This window comes from Pyxicephalus adspersus, chromosome 8, assembly GCF_032062135.1.
Source record: "Pyxicephalus adspersus chromosome 8, UCB_Pads_2.0, whole genome shotgun sequence".
Lineage (NCBI taxonomy): Eukaryota > Metazoa > Chordata > Amphibia > Anura > Pyxicephalidae > Pyxicephalus > Pyxicephalus adspersus.
This window is the reverse complement of record NC_092865.1, coordinates 73,115,238-73,128,671: the sequence shown is the minus strand read 5'-3', so window position 1 is coordinate 73,128,671 and position 13,434 is coordinate 73,115,238. Positions and strand designations below refer to the sequence as shown.

General features: G+C 39.5%; 2 protein-coding genes across 2 annotated transcripts in view; one reads left to right on the top strand and one right to left on the bottom strand.

Moving 5' to 3' along the window:
- CACNA1I (calcium voltage-gated channel subunit alpha1 I) overlaps nucleotides 1-13,434 on the bottom strand; it is a 370,590-nt gene that overhangs the window by 353,157 nt on the left and 3,999 nt on the right. The window lies entirely within an intron of this gene.
- Nucleotides 9,736-13,434, top strand: part of PICK1 (protein interacting with PRKCA 1) — a 624,859-nt gene continuing 621,160 nt past the window's right edge. The window contains exon 1 of the mRNA XM_072421156.1: nucleotides 9,736-9,746. The gene's annotated coding sequence lies outside the window, so the exon portion shown is untranslated. The remainder of the gene's footprint in view (nucleotides 9,747-13,434) is intronic.

The following is a 13,434-nucleotide window of genomic DNA, read 5'->3' as shown; positions in this document are numbered from 1 at the left end:
TCCTAGCTAACGGGCTCCACCCCAAAAATAGGCTAGCTGCTCTTCCAAAACTAGGACTTGGAGATGGCAGACTTTTTCAAAACCCAGCATTAGTACTTGAAGCCTTCTATAAAATCTATACCAACCCTTATGCGCCCCCAACACAAACTTTTAGAACTAAGAACTAATACTCTCCCAGCCACTTTCTCTGCTCCTCCAATGACCTACCAATGACTTCCTCACTCATAACCTCATCACACGCACGGATACAAGACTTCTCTAGAGCTGCCCCGACTCTCTTGAATGGTCTTCCTCGTCCTATTCGGCTCCTACTTTCTGCTCATTTAGAAGAGCGCTCAAAACCCATTTTTTCAAACTTGCCTACCTGGCTTCTTCTGTCATTTGAAACCATCACTACTTCCCATCACTACATATCTCCCATCCTATTGTGTGTGAAATTCCCCCACCTACTAGATTGTAAGCTCTTCGGGGCAGGGTCCTCTCCTCCTGTATCACTGTCTGTATTAGTCTGTCATTTGCAACCCCTATTTAATGTACAGTGCTGAGTAATATGTTGGCGCTATATAAATCCTGTTTAAAAATAATAATAAAAGAATATGTATCAATGATACTCCTGCCTATAATGCAGAAAACACATTAAAATCCAGGACAAGGAATTTACGGTAACAGAAGTTCTGGGGCTAATAAAAATCTGAAAATAAGTATTGCCCCTGGCCCAAATGGATATTTGAACGTGTAATACAAAATGTTTGGGGAAGTACTGGCCCCTCATTTAGTCCTCTATTTCAATTATCAGCGTGGGGGTTAAGGAGGGAAATTTATTGTTAATTAGTTCATTGTTAATTAGTGTTCTCCCCAAACCAGGTAAAGACCACTCGGAAGTAGATAATTATAGGTCGCTTCTTTTGATTACGCATGATCATAAAATAATGACAAAAATCTTAGCTTATCGTCTGAACTCTTTCTTGGGCCACTATATCCATCCGGACCAGGTAAGATTCCTAAGGTACCATTAAGCTACAGATCAAACTAGGAGGACCTTATGTCAGCTATCACAGGTAATTGGGTCTGGACTCAGGACAGGGAAGCGATGCTACTATCCACTGATCGACACAAGGCGTTCGATCCTGGGATTAGCGGACAATCTTGCTGGAAAGAATGGGCTTCGGACCAAGGTTTATATGCCTTTTAGCGGCTCTTTACTCCCCTCCCTCAGTTTCTAGCTCAATTAAAGGCTATTCTGTGCACCGATTTAGATCAGGAGAGGAACTAGACAGGGATGCCTGTTATCGTCATTGCCCTGGCCATGGAACCCCTGGCACTTTTCATTAGACAAAACCCAGGTATTAGAGGGATCAAGAGTGGCCCTACAGACTATAAATGTGGAATATATGTGAACAATGTCTTCATGTATACTTCCTTCCCATTGCTCACTCTCCCAAATCTCTTGAAAGAACAGAAATTTTTCTCAGAGGTTTCAGGTTTGATAGTGAATAGGAGTAAATCGCTAGCTCTCAATCTCCAACAACCTTTGGTTTCCATCCCCAACAAAGCTTTGAGTTTACCTTGTGTAAACATTCTCTTCCGTACTTGGGGATCCACTAATCACCCACATTCTCTAAACTTTTTCAAGCAAACCTATCCTTCCCTTTTTAGAAAGATCTTAAAGGATCTTAATAATTGGTACAGTTGACAATCGAAAATCCGGCCATCAATAATCTGGTTCTTTCAGTTTTCCAGCATGAATTTTCGGAGCGCATTTTTAATACAGGGACTGTGGTACACTTTTTGGCCACTGATGTTTTGATGCCGCTGTTCTGCAGAAACAACTGTTAGGTCTTGCTTGCTACACTAAATACACGTTGAGGCGTCCCTGCTGCCTGCTCTCTGGAACTGTGCAAGATGTCCGCAGGTGCTGCGAGAGGAAGGCTGGCCTGTGTGTTGAGGTAAGTGTAACATTTAAAAATCTGGAATTTCTGGAAATCTGGCGCACCTCAGGTCCGGAGGTTGACGGATTTTTGAATGTCAACTGCATGTGTCTTCCCTTTCTGGTTCGAATAGATAGCTGTCCTAAAAATGAACATACTTCCCCAACTGCTTTACCTGTTTCCTACATTTCCTATTGCGGTACCCAAATGGATGTGATTACTCACAATTCAAATGGTGGAAAAACAAGGGATTTTTACAAATTGGTGACTTGTTAGATAGTAAAACGATCATCGGTTTGCCAACCTTAAAAGACAAACACTCAATTCCATCATCTGAAACTTTCCGTTACATGCAACTAAGATCGTTTTTGCAAGCACTACTACAGTATTCTGCATTTAAAAGATTCTTCTGCAAAGAGTAGAATTTCAAATATAGACCTTAGCATCCTTGATTCACATTCACTTTTTTACATGGCACATCGGGAAACTGATTTGAATATGAAGTGGGGGATTCAGGAATGGCAGCATACTGCAAACTCTCTTCCTTCTGTTTCACTAAACACATTACTTATTGAAGCGAACTAAAAAGTTTTAATGAGATGGTATATGGTGCCTGTCATGCACGGAGAGACAGGACTACTAGGGGGGCGCTACGGCTTGCACAGATGTGGTGTGAGCCCTGAGAAGAGCCGAGGCGCAGAGTCTAAGCAGTAACCAGGTTTTCTCCAGAGCCTCTGATGGTGAGGATGTTGAGCTGCTGGTTACTGCCAGGTTGCGGTCCTTGGGCACACCAAGGTGGGCAAAACACGGTACCACATCACAAAGCAGAAGAATAGTTGAGGAAGGCTGGGGTCAAGGCAGGCAAGAGAGGTCAGGTCACACACCAGGAATCAATTGCCAGGGATCCAGGAGACAGACCCCAGTGGCACAGGGGCCACTGTGGGCACAGGGAACAGAGGAGACACTGGAAGCAACAGGAGGCACAGGTGACACAGGGAGATCCACAGACAGAGAGGAACACTGGAACAGCACAGGGAAGTTGGCTGGGAACCAACAGACTGAACAATGATGGGTTAACAGGAGATGGACAGAGGAAACACTGAATTAGCTAACAGGTGTACAGGAACTAGATCACAGAATCGGGCTCGGCACAATGGACGAACGCAGAGTGCAGTCTGTGAGCTAGCTAAATAGCCAGGGCTGGTGTAGGTGCTATTTTCTGATTGGCCAGTGGATTGGACGGAATAAAGCTTGAAAAGAGAGGCCCGCCCAGTGTCAGAACTGCCTGCACACGCAGGGGAGAGATCCCTGCGCTTTAGTGAGGAAGAGGTAGATGTGACAGTGCCAGGAGATTAAACCCAGATATTTCTCCACTCTGTTGTAGAGGCTGCAGTCAAATTGGCCCATTGCATCCTGCTTTGTGGAGCTGTCAAGACATTTTGAATTGGAATCTATAATTTGATTTTCTCTGTATTACATGCTAATCTACCTAAAAGCGTTGATGGTGCCTTATTTTCCAATCTAGGCGATTATATTCCAAAATCCTCAGCTCGGCTGATTTCTTTTTTTTCTTTTAGCAGCTTGTATATCAATAGCGTGCTATTGGAAAGCGAGTAACACTCCTTTGAAGTTTACCAAAAATAAACTCAACTGGATTATGATAAATAAAAAAATTAACATGTACCATTAAAAATAAATTAGGCAATTTGCATAAAACCTGGGACCCCCTCTAATTCTCCTGTTTTGTTCCCCTTGCCTTTTAACTTTTTGTTAAAAAAAAAAGTTCACCAGATGATTTCCTCTTCCACTTCCTGTTTTCTTATTTGTATCATTTTGGTTTTTCACTATTGTAACTGAACTATACTGCTGTAATTGTTCTGAACAAGATCAAATTATGTATATGGAATGTACCCTTCTACTTTTGTTTTATCTGTTATACCACATTAAACTAAAAATCCTATAAAATCTTTAAAAATAACTGGAACTCTTATCTCCCTATGTTGTAATGTCTAATGTGCAGCATGTGCAGCATGTGCAACTTCTTGTGAATGAATGAAAAAATTTACACGTACCTTTAATCTCGCAGGTCCCTCGATAGCACTGGTCCTTCCCACGATCCGGTCCCGCATCATCCTGGGATTTTTTCTATCCCGGCGCTGAGGAAGAGCCAGGCATCGCCATCCTTACTTTTCTCTTTCGTCTTCTTCTTCTTTGGTCTTCTTGGCACGTCACCCGATCTTGCACTGCACAGGTGCGAGATCGGGTGACGTAATCGGGTGACGTGATCTTAAGGGGAAAAAAAGAGAACCAATTTCACTGTGTTTGCGTGAGATCAGCATCTCTTTCCCCTAATAGAAAAAATGCTCCTTGTGCGCATGTCTGAGATCTTATTTACACATTTGCACTCGGCCCTGTGCAGCTTTAGATTGGTCCATATGGTACATGAACTGAGATCATTTATTTGGCATTATAAAGCCCTGTACATTCAGGTGATGCAAATTGGATAAATGTCATAGTACACTAAAAAAAGTGTTGAAACAATGTAGGATGTGCAAGAGCTCTCATTGTTGGCAGAGCAACCAGGACAAAGGGTAGGAGAAAAAAGATCAACCAAAGAAGGGGAAGCTACCCCCAGGAAAAGCCAAAGGAAAAGAATAAAAAGAATAACTAAATGACGTGGAGAAGTGCTAACCAGTGTCTCAATGACAGGAGTTGTATAGAAGATTTATATACCTTAACCCCCAAAAAATCAAAAATGCCATGTCTAGGCTATCTGAGAGTGTTCTGAAAGGCTGACCAGCAGAGGTAGAAGTTTTTTACCTCCAACACTCTAGAAGGCTGAAGCATCAGGGGAATCCAAGGGCGTGTAACATGCCTAAAAACAGAGCCCAGACAAATTCAGATTCAGTCCATTAGAAAAATGGCAATTGACTGATGCTTGGACTCAATGTACACGGTCCAGTTCCAAATCTGTCATGGGTTCGCTCCCCAGTAAGGTGTTGAGGATGCCTACTACAGTTTCCCGGAAAATAGTCAGGGCCTGTGGCCTCCGGAGCTTACTAAGTGTGCAACTGGGGAAAGTGTGGGAGCTAAGGCATCATCAGCCGCCATCCCTGAAGGCCTTGAATTGGCCATCTGGTTGTTAATGCCCCTAAAATTGTTTTCCAGATCTCTCCTTAGAGTCCTGGAATCACTCTGGTGGGTGTCCCCGGTCCCCCTCACACCTTTGCCACCCATAGGGAGTAAAAAAAATAAATCCTTTAAATAAATGTACCGCTAATGTTCAGCCCAAGTGCAGGAGGTAAATTCACCAACTTCTTATTCAACAACGACCATAGGCAGACATCGCCTTCAAAAAGGCAAATTTTGTTGAATTTTGGTAATGTTTAGCCATCCATTATGGGACAGGCATATGCAGGATAAAACTTTATCAAGGACAGGGGGAGACAAGGTTGATAGGTAAATTTGTGTGTCACCTATATCACCTACAGATGGTATTGTAGGTGGAACGAGGATATGAGTTTTTGCCAAGAGAGGAGGTCTTTGACGAGAAAAGTACTGGTCCAGGGCCCTAGGTAACTGATAAGATAGTACTCGAAGAGGACAGTGTTATGAAAGCAGATAAAGTGCAGGATCCAAAGTTGAAGAGTGTGAATAACAATGTCAAAAGTAGTAAGATCTAGAAAAGTGGCCTTCTGACTTTACTGTGAAGAGGTAATTGGCCACCTTTTTATAAGTGTCATTACAATTGAATGTGCAGGTTGAAAACCAGATTAAAGCAAGTAGAGTGTTGGAGTTCAGATATTCAGTTAGTATTTTGTAAAGAAGGTAGTTTTAAGGCATATGGAAAAAGGGAGATTTCATGTTAGATAGAAAGAGGGAAGGGATTGAGGAAGTATTTCTTAACAATTGGGGGGACAACTGTGTGTTTAAAAGACTGTGAGAAAAAAAAAACAGTGGAGAGTCAGTTCAGTTGGCCTTATTTATCAAAGTTCTCCAAAGGCTGGGGAGAATACACCTTTATCAGTGAAGCTTGGTGATCCAGCAAACCTGGAATGGATTTCTTCAAGGTCATTTGCTAGCAAATGTTTTGAATCCAGAACCAGATAAATTCCAAGTTTGCTGGATCACCCAGCTTTACTGATGAAAGTAATATCTTCTCCAGCCTTGCATAAAAATATCAGATCTAGTAAGTAGAGGGGTAAGGGTGGAGTGGGTCTGGAGTAAATCAAGCTGTAAAGAGCACATGTGGGAATATATCTCCAGTTAACACATTTAAAAAAGCACATAGTTGTTAAATTCAAATTAAAATATACCCAGCAAAACATATTTTTGCAGAAAGATTACTTTCTTTTGAAAAACTGTTTTTGTCTTGGTATATAAGTTTAAATGACAATATTTGTTCTTTGATCTACAAAAAAAGAAAAAAAACAAAACATTTTTTCACTACTCACATTTTCCCGCCCTTCCCTCTAATCCCTGGAAATGTCATTAAAATAAAATATGATAGTGATAAAATATAACAAAATATTGTTGTAATATATATTTTTCAAAAACATTTACAAAAATAGGGTTTTGTTCGAAGTTTATTTATTTATTTTTTAATTATCCTGATATATACAAATACTTTTCAAGGTATTGGCCTGTGTTTCTCTACCACAGAGTAACATAAAGGATTATTTCTTAGTATAGTGATCAGCCAATTTAACAGTTTCTGCATCACTAAACAGTAACCATATCATAACCGCCATGGAGTCCATAATCAAATCACTAACTGTTCCTCAAGAGAGTTCACAATAGTTGCATAGTAAGTCAGGTTGAAAAAGACATAGGTCGATCAAGTTCAACCTCTAGGGAAATAACATATCCCAGATATAAAACCCTATGAACATCCAGAGGCAAAAAAAAAACTCTGGTACAATTTGCTTCAACAAGGGAAACAAATTCCTTTCCATGAGGCAATCGGATGTTCCCTGGATCAATAGTATCGGTTATGTTTACTTTAAAGCTTTATTACCCAGTTATATTCTTTGCTTCTAGAAATACATCCAGCTTTTTTAAAGCAATCTAAAGTAGTTGGTGAAACTACTTCTAATGGGAGCTGATTCCACATTTTCACAGACCTTACAGTGAAGAATCCCTTCCTTATCCCGAGCTTAAACTTCTTTTCCTCCAGACGCAAAGAGCGCCCCCTTGTGCTTTGTAATGATCTCAAAGTGAATATTTGGGAAGATAGTTCTCTATATGGACCATATAGGTGAGCTCCTCCATTCCTTTTATTAATTTAGTTTCCCTTCTCTGCACTCTCTCCAATTCCACAATGTCCTTTTTGTGAACTGGTGCCCAATACTGGACTGGATATTCCAGATATGGTGTGACCAATGCTTTGTACAGGGGCAGGATTATGTCTCCATCTCTGCAGTCTATTCCTCTTTTAATACAAGAAAGTACTTTACTAGCTTTATATATTGCAGCTTGGCATTGTATGCTGTTATTAAGTCTATGATCTACCGGAACCCCCAGATCCGTCTCCATTTCTGACCCCCCAAATGTATTCCCCCTAGACAGTATGAAGCATGCATGTTACCCCCAAGTGCATAACTTTACATTTAACTATTATAAATGGTATTTGCCACTTGGCTGCCCAATCACACAGTACATCCAGGTCTGCTTGTAGATTATAGACATCCTGTATGGACTTAATTCCATTATATAGTTTGGTGTCATCTGCAAACACAGAAATTGTACTTTTAATCCCAAACTCTACATCATTTATAAAGATGTTAAACAGTAAAGGTCCTAACACTGAACCCCGGGGTACACCACTAATACCCTTAGACCATTCAGAGTATGAATCATTTATTACAACTCTCTCTTTAAGCCAGTTCTCTATCCATTTACAGATTGACTTTTCTAAACCTATCGATCCTAACCGTCTGTGGGGTACACTGTCAAATGCTTTAGCAAAGTCCAAGTACACTATATCAACTGCTACTCCTCTGTCTACCTGTTTACTTACTTCCTCATAAAAAGAGAATAAATTTGTTTGACAACTTTGGTCTTTTTTGAAGCCATGCTGATTTTACTTATAATATTATTTTCTATCAGAAACTCCTCCATCTGGTTCTTTATCAAACTCCCCAGGACCTTTCCAACTATGGACTTAAACTAACCAGTCTTTAGTTACTTGGTAATGACTTTGCTCCCAACCAAATTGGCCTTACGCCAATCAATCATTACCATGCCAGTGACTAAAGAGTTCCTAAAAATTAGAAATAATGGCTTTGAAATAACCAAGCTCAGCTCTTTGAGGACACATGGATGTAATTCATTGGGTCCTGGTGCTTTGTCAACCTTAATTTTGCCCAATTGTTTGTCAATCATAGCAATTTTGAGCTATTGTGACTCAAAGCTATAATGAATTTGGACTTGAGCTCTGCCATTTTCTTTTGTGTACACAGAGCTAAAAAAAAGTGTTAAGTAAATCTGCGTTTTCTTTATCCCCGGTTACCAACCCAGAGACATCTTTTAAGGGGCCTACATGCTCAGATCTGATCTTTTTGCTAATAATATGTTTTTTAAAAAAATGGGGGGGTTGCCTTACTTTTCTTTGCAATCTGTCTTCCATTTTGAAGTTTTACACATTTTATCTCCTTTTTACATCTTTTGTTATATTCTTTAAAGTTTTCAAATGATGAAGGTGATCCTTCATTTTTATATTTTTGGAATGCCCTTTTCTTGTTCCTTATGACTTTTTAACATCAGCTGTGAGCCACATAGGTTTTAATTTTAGCCTCTTAAACTTTTTACCCATTGGAATATGTTTTTCTTTTGTCTAACAGAATTGAAACATTCCCATTTCTGTTCTGTGTTCTTTGAGGACAACATTGTCTCCAGTCCAAGTCACAGAGAGCCGCCCTTAATAATAGAAAATTTGCTCTCCTAAAATTAAATGTTTTTATCTTTCCTGTTTTTGATTCCTGTTTACAGCTTACATTAAATGAAATCATATTATGGTCACTGCTACCCAGATTCTCTTTTATTTGCACATTTGTTATAAGCTCTGCATTGTTAGAAAGCACTAGGTCCACCAGAGTATCATTTCTAGTTGGGGCTTCTATAAACTGTACCATAAAATTATCTTGTATTAAATTCACAAATTTCCTCCCTTTTGCTGTTCCTGTAGTGCCATTACTCCAGTCAGTGTCAGGGTAATTGAAATCTCCCATGATTAAAACATTTCCACTTTTTGCTGCATTTTCTATTTGTGCTAGTAGTTGATTTTCTATTATTTACTTAGCACTAGGGGGCCTATAGCAGACTCCAGTCATTAATTGTGTGTTATTCACCCTGGAATCTTGAAGAGGCAATTATTCAGAGTCATGATCCTGGATCCCCATCCATTGCAGATGACGAAAACAGTTCCTGCAGACAGTGTAGCGCAGTATCAGTGTCTTCCAGAATCACAGTAATGCCATTGATCATGGCCTTTAACTTGGAAGGATATAGTAAAGCAAAGCAGACTTTGCTAGCGATCAGGTATTAGCATGCAGGAGAGAATGCCCTTCTTTGTTGTGTGACAGTAGCTGAGAAATCTTGAAAGATGAGGATCTTGTGTCCATTAACCTGTAAGGATTCTGATTTTTTGTAGGCAGAGAGGATAAATTGTTTATCCAAAAAATGAAAAAAATTTGCGATCACTGCACAAGGCCTGGAGTTAGACGCCTGCCTTTTTAAACCAATGCGGTGAATGCGCTCAATCATACGTGAGGAAAGTGGATCCAGGTAGAGTGCAAGCATGAAGTTGACTGTAACAAATCTTATGCGATCCGGGTACTTTAACTTCTTAGGTATCCCCAGGAAGCGCAGGTTTGAGCGGCGACTGAGATTTTCAAGATCTTCGTACTTTTCAGATAGGGATGCAAGTTAAGTGGTTTGAAGAGAGATGGTGGATTATTGAGACAGCATTTGGTACTCCAAGTCACTGACCCGTTGTTCCAATTCAGTTACCCGTTAAGCATTGTCAGAAGTTTTTTTGTAGCACCTGATCAATGGGGGCTTGTAATGGGTTAAACTTTTTGTCCAAGTACAGTGATAAAAGATCAATGGCCTCCTAGGCTGTAGAGGAGAAGGGGGGGCTGCAATCCAGGCATCACAGGATCTTCTGCAGACCTCACTGCGGGAGAGTCACGTCCTGACAGGGAGTGTGAGGGCTAACTGGTAGGGGTATCACGTGCAGGGGAGCACGCCATTCCCTTTGCTTTTTGGTGTGTTCCCATGCTATGTGGAGTGGAACAAGTCATATATTTGTACATGCTCTGAGATATAGATCACGCAATGGCGAACAAGAGCACTGAACCTTAGAATGCACGGTTTAAGTAGGGAACTGCCACAGGATACAGTCACAACGTGATAGTAAAGGAAAAATAAAGTCGAAGAATCAAAAAATATGATGTCGTCAAGTTAAAAGTACAGCCGTAGCAGTTGGTGGGATTTCACCAGAAGAGGTTGCAGAGGGTTAGAATCACCGTGCAGTGATAGAAGCGGGTGGGAAGACTGCGGTAACCAGCAAGGTAAAGTCCACGATCCAGAGCACTAGTAGGATGCGGGCACCTCTGTTGGCTCTGCCCCTGGAAGTCTACCTTTGTATATTTTAATAATTGTCTGTGACAAATTATTACAATATAAGCTCACTTTGCCAAAAAAACCCAGCTTTCCTTCTCTTCTTTCTTGTACTTATATTTACAACTCTAAAAATGAACATTTGCAACCACACTCAGACCAATTGAAGCTCAAACAGTGACCAATGGTGAATTGGTATTTTTCTATCTGAACAACTTGCACTCAACAAAGTTGTATTTACATCTTCAAATAAACATTTTTAAAAAATGACCCACTCAAAAGTAGGTAATTACTTGAATTTTTGTTGTTGTTCAGTACACCACCATTTTTATGACCATTTTTTCTATTGTTTTAATAAGGGAAAAGATATTTTTAATAAACCAGCATAAGGCATGTCATGAATAAGTAAGACACAGCACTAAAGGAAAAATGTTCTATAAATGTATTTTGTGTAAAAGTTACTTAATAATTCATAAAGTGTTTAGTTAATCTGTATTCTCTTATAACTAGCACTCTGTATACATTCCTATCGTTATAAAGGCTGGTAGTGCATTTTAAAAATATCTGTGACACTTCTCAAAGTGTTAAATCTCTTGCTTCTTTATCATATATTGAGTGTGCTGTAGGGCTAGAAAACAACAATTACGGCACATGATATTCCAGGTGTCTTATTTCATTCTTCAAGCTTGCTGTGTGCTTGCATTCTGTACCTGAGAAGTCATGCAGAAGCAGATAGAATGGATAACCAAACTAAGCAGACAGCTCATTATGCCTGCATGAGAGTCACTCTTCAGGACACTGCTTCCAGCATTTTAAGCTTCTCTGGACAATATTCACTGCATGTATTTGCCACAGTAGATTATCATATACCCTTTTCTTTCTAAAGGTAGAGATTACAATCACCATCCTGTGCCTCATGCCTCCAATGCCACGTACACTGTTGCAATGTTAACAAATGTATTATTTTTGTCACCGGAATAGTTATTCCTTTTTCTAAACAATAATTTATTCATTCTTGACATTGCTTGACATCAAAATAGATCTTCAACATCTAGAATAGATGGGCCTGGATGACCTGGAATGAATCTGGTCCAGGATGTAAAACATTTGCTAACAAATAGCAAATTACTTTTATGAAATCCATTCCAGGTTTGCTGGATCACCCAGCTTCACTGATGAAAGTGTATTCTCTCCAGCCTTGGAGAGCTTTAATAAATCTGCTCTGATGTTTCAACAAAAGTGGAAGTCTTTCCACACAGCAGAAAAAACGTGAAATCTAGAGTAATATACAACAAAAACCTGTTTCCCAAATCTGTATTGCCCATATAGTCATCCTGCACAATGCCACCGTGAGTTAATGAAAGGGAGTTTAGCTCCTATGTATTGCTCCTGGCAATTTTTAGGGTCATATACAAGCTATTGTTGAACAAAATGCATAGGAGGCCAGTACAGCTATGGAGGACACAAACCATTGCCAAATAAATATAACAGACAACTCTTATAAATTACAGACTTTTTAGCAGACAGTCAGAAACAGCTTATTCCCACAGCACAATTTAATCTGTGAAAATGATTTTATTGTTCTATGTGCTTGGCTAAGATAAAGCAACAGTAGCCAAATCTAAATTTTTTCAGTTTAAATAAAACATAAAGCAGCTGTTACCAAACAAAAACCATACGATGATACTTTTTCAAAATACTTACAGCTAATGCAGGTATAGAAAAAGTTTTATGACATAGCTTGTGAGCAGATTTTATCACAATAATGCACTCTATGGCCTAACCATAAAAAGGCCTCTTGTGTCACCCCACCTGTCATTATGGTATTTTTGGAGAGGAATCACTAGTACTTTTTTATAATGACAGGGCTAGTAAATGAGCTTAGTGTGCTTTGATGACCTTGAGGATCAGTAACCATGAAACGTGGCTCCTTCTCTTGCTCCCCTCATAGACATTGGTAAAACTATCAGTACTTTAACGTCCTGGGCGGTAACCCCGAGTGTGACTCAGAGTAGAAAAAAGATGCTGGAAGCAGTAACCCCCAGTCACACTCAGGGTAGGTAAACCTATGGAAACAATAGTAAATAATGCGCTTACCTGATGTGCCGGCCTCCCTCGTCATTTTTCGTGTCTTCTCCCTTCCTCCGGCCTGCTTCCTCTGCACCTGATGAGTCACTGGGGAGATCCCGGTGACGTCGGTGCATGCGGACTTTCCATTCGGGGCGGGAAATTTGAATAAGTTGTATTGCATTCAATACAAAATAACTGTATTGAATGCAATACAGTGGATTTACATGTGCAAAAGCTACAGTACATTGTCTTTCATGAACATTATTTTACAGAATAATATAATAGTATGAGTATACTGAGTACATGAGTAAATAAGTACATTTTTTTTTGTAAAAATGCAAAATGTATTTAATTTATTATTTTGACATGATTTTGTGTTCCAAATTTAATTATACTCATACTAATATATTATACTGTAAATTAAATTTTCATGAAAAACAATGTACCGCTTTTAGACTTATAAAACTTGACAGAAATGAGCAGCCCAGGAGGTTAGGACTTTTCAATACTTTAACCCTATCAAGTCCAGTGGGTCATCAAAATCATTGTGATCAGACCAAATGTTGACACTCTGGCATGCAGCAGTTTTTGCAAAAACAACATGTTAACCACTTCACATACCAAAATTATTTTCACACCTTTATAACATATTTGGGGACTTCTTTTGAAAAAGTGTTTAAAATACTTTAAATATCTTTTTAGGCAGATAAATGTTTCTTCTGCCACTAGTATAAGTAGATAAAGGACAAAGCAGAGCATCTGTGGTGGTATTTTGATTGCACTAAACTTGAATGTGCTTATAGCTAAGGAAGAG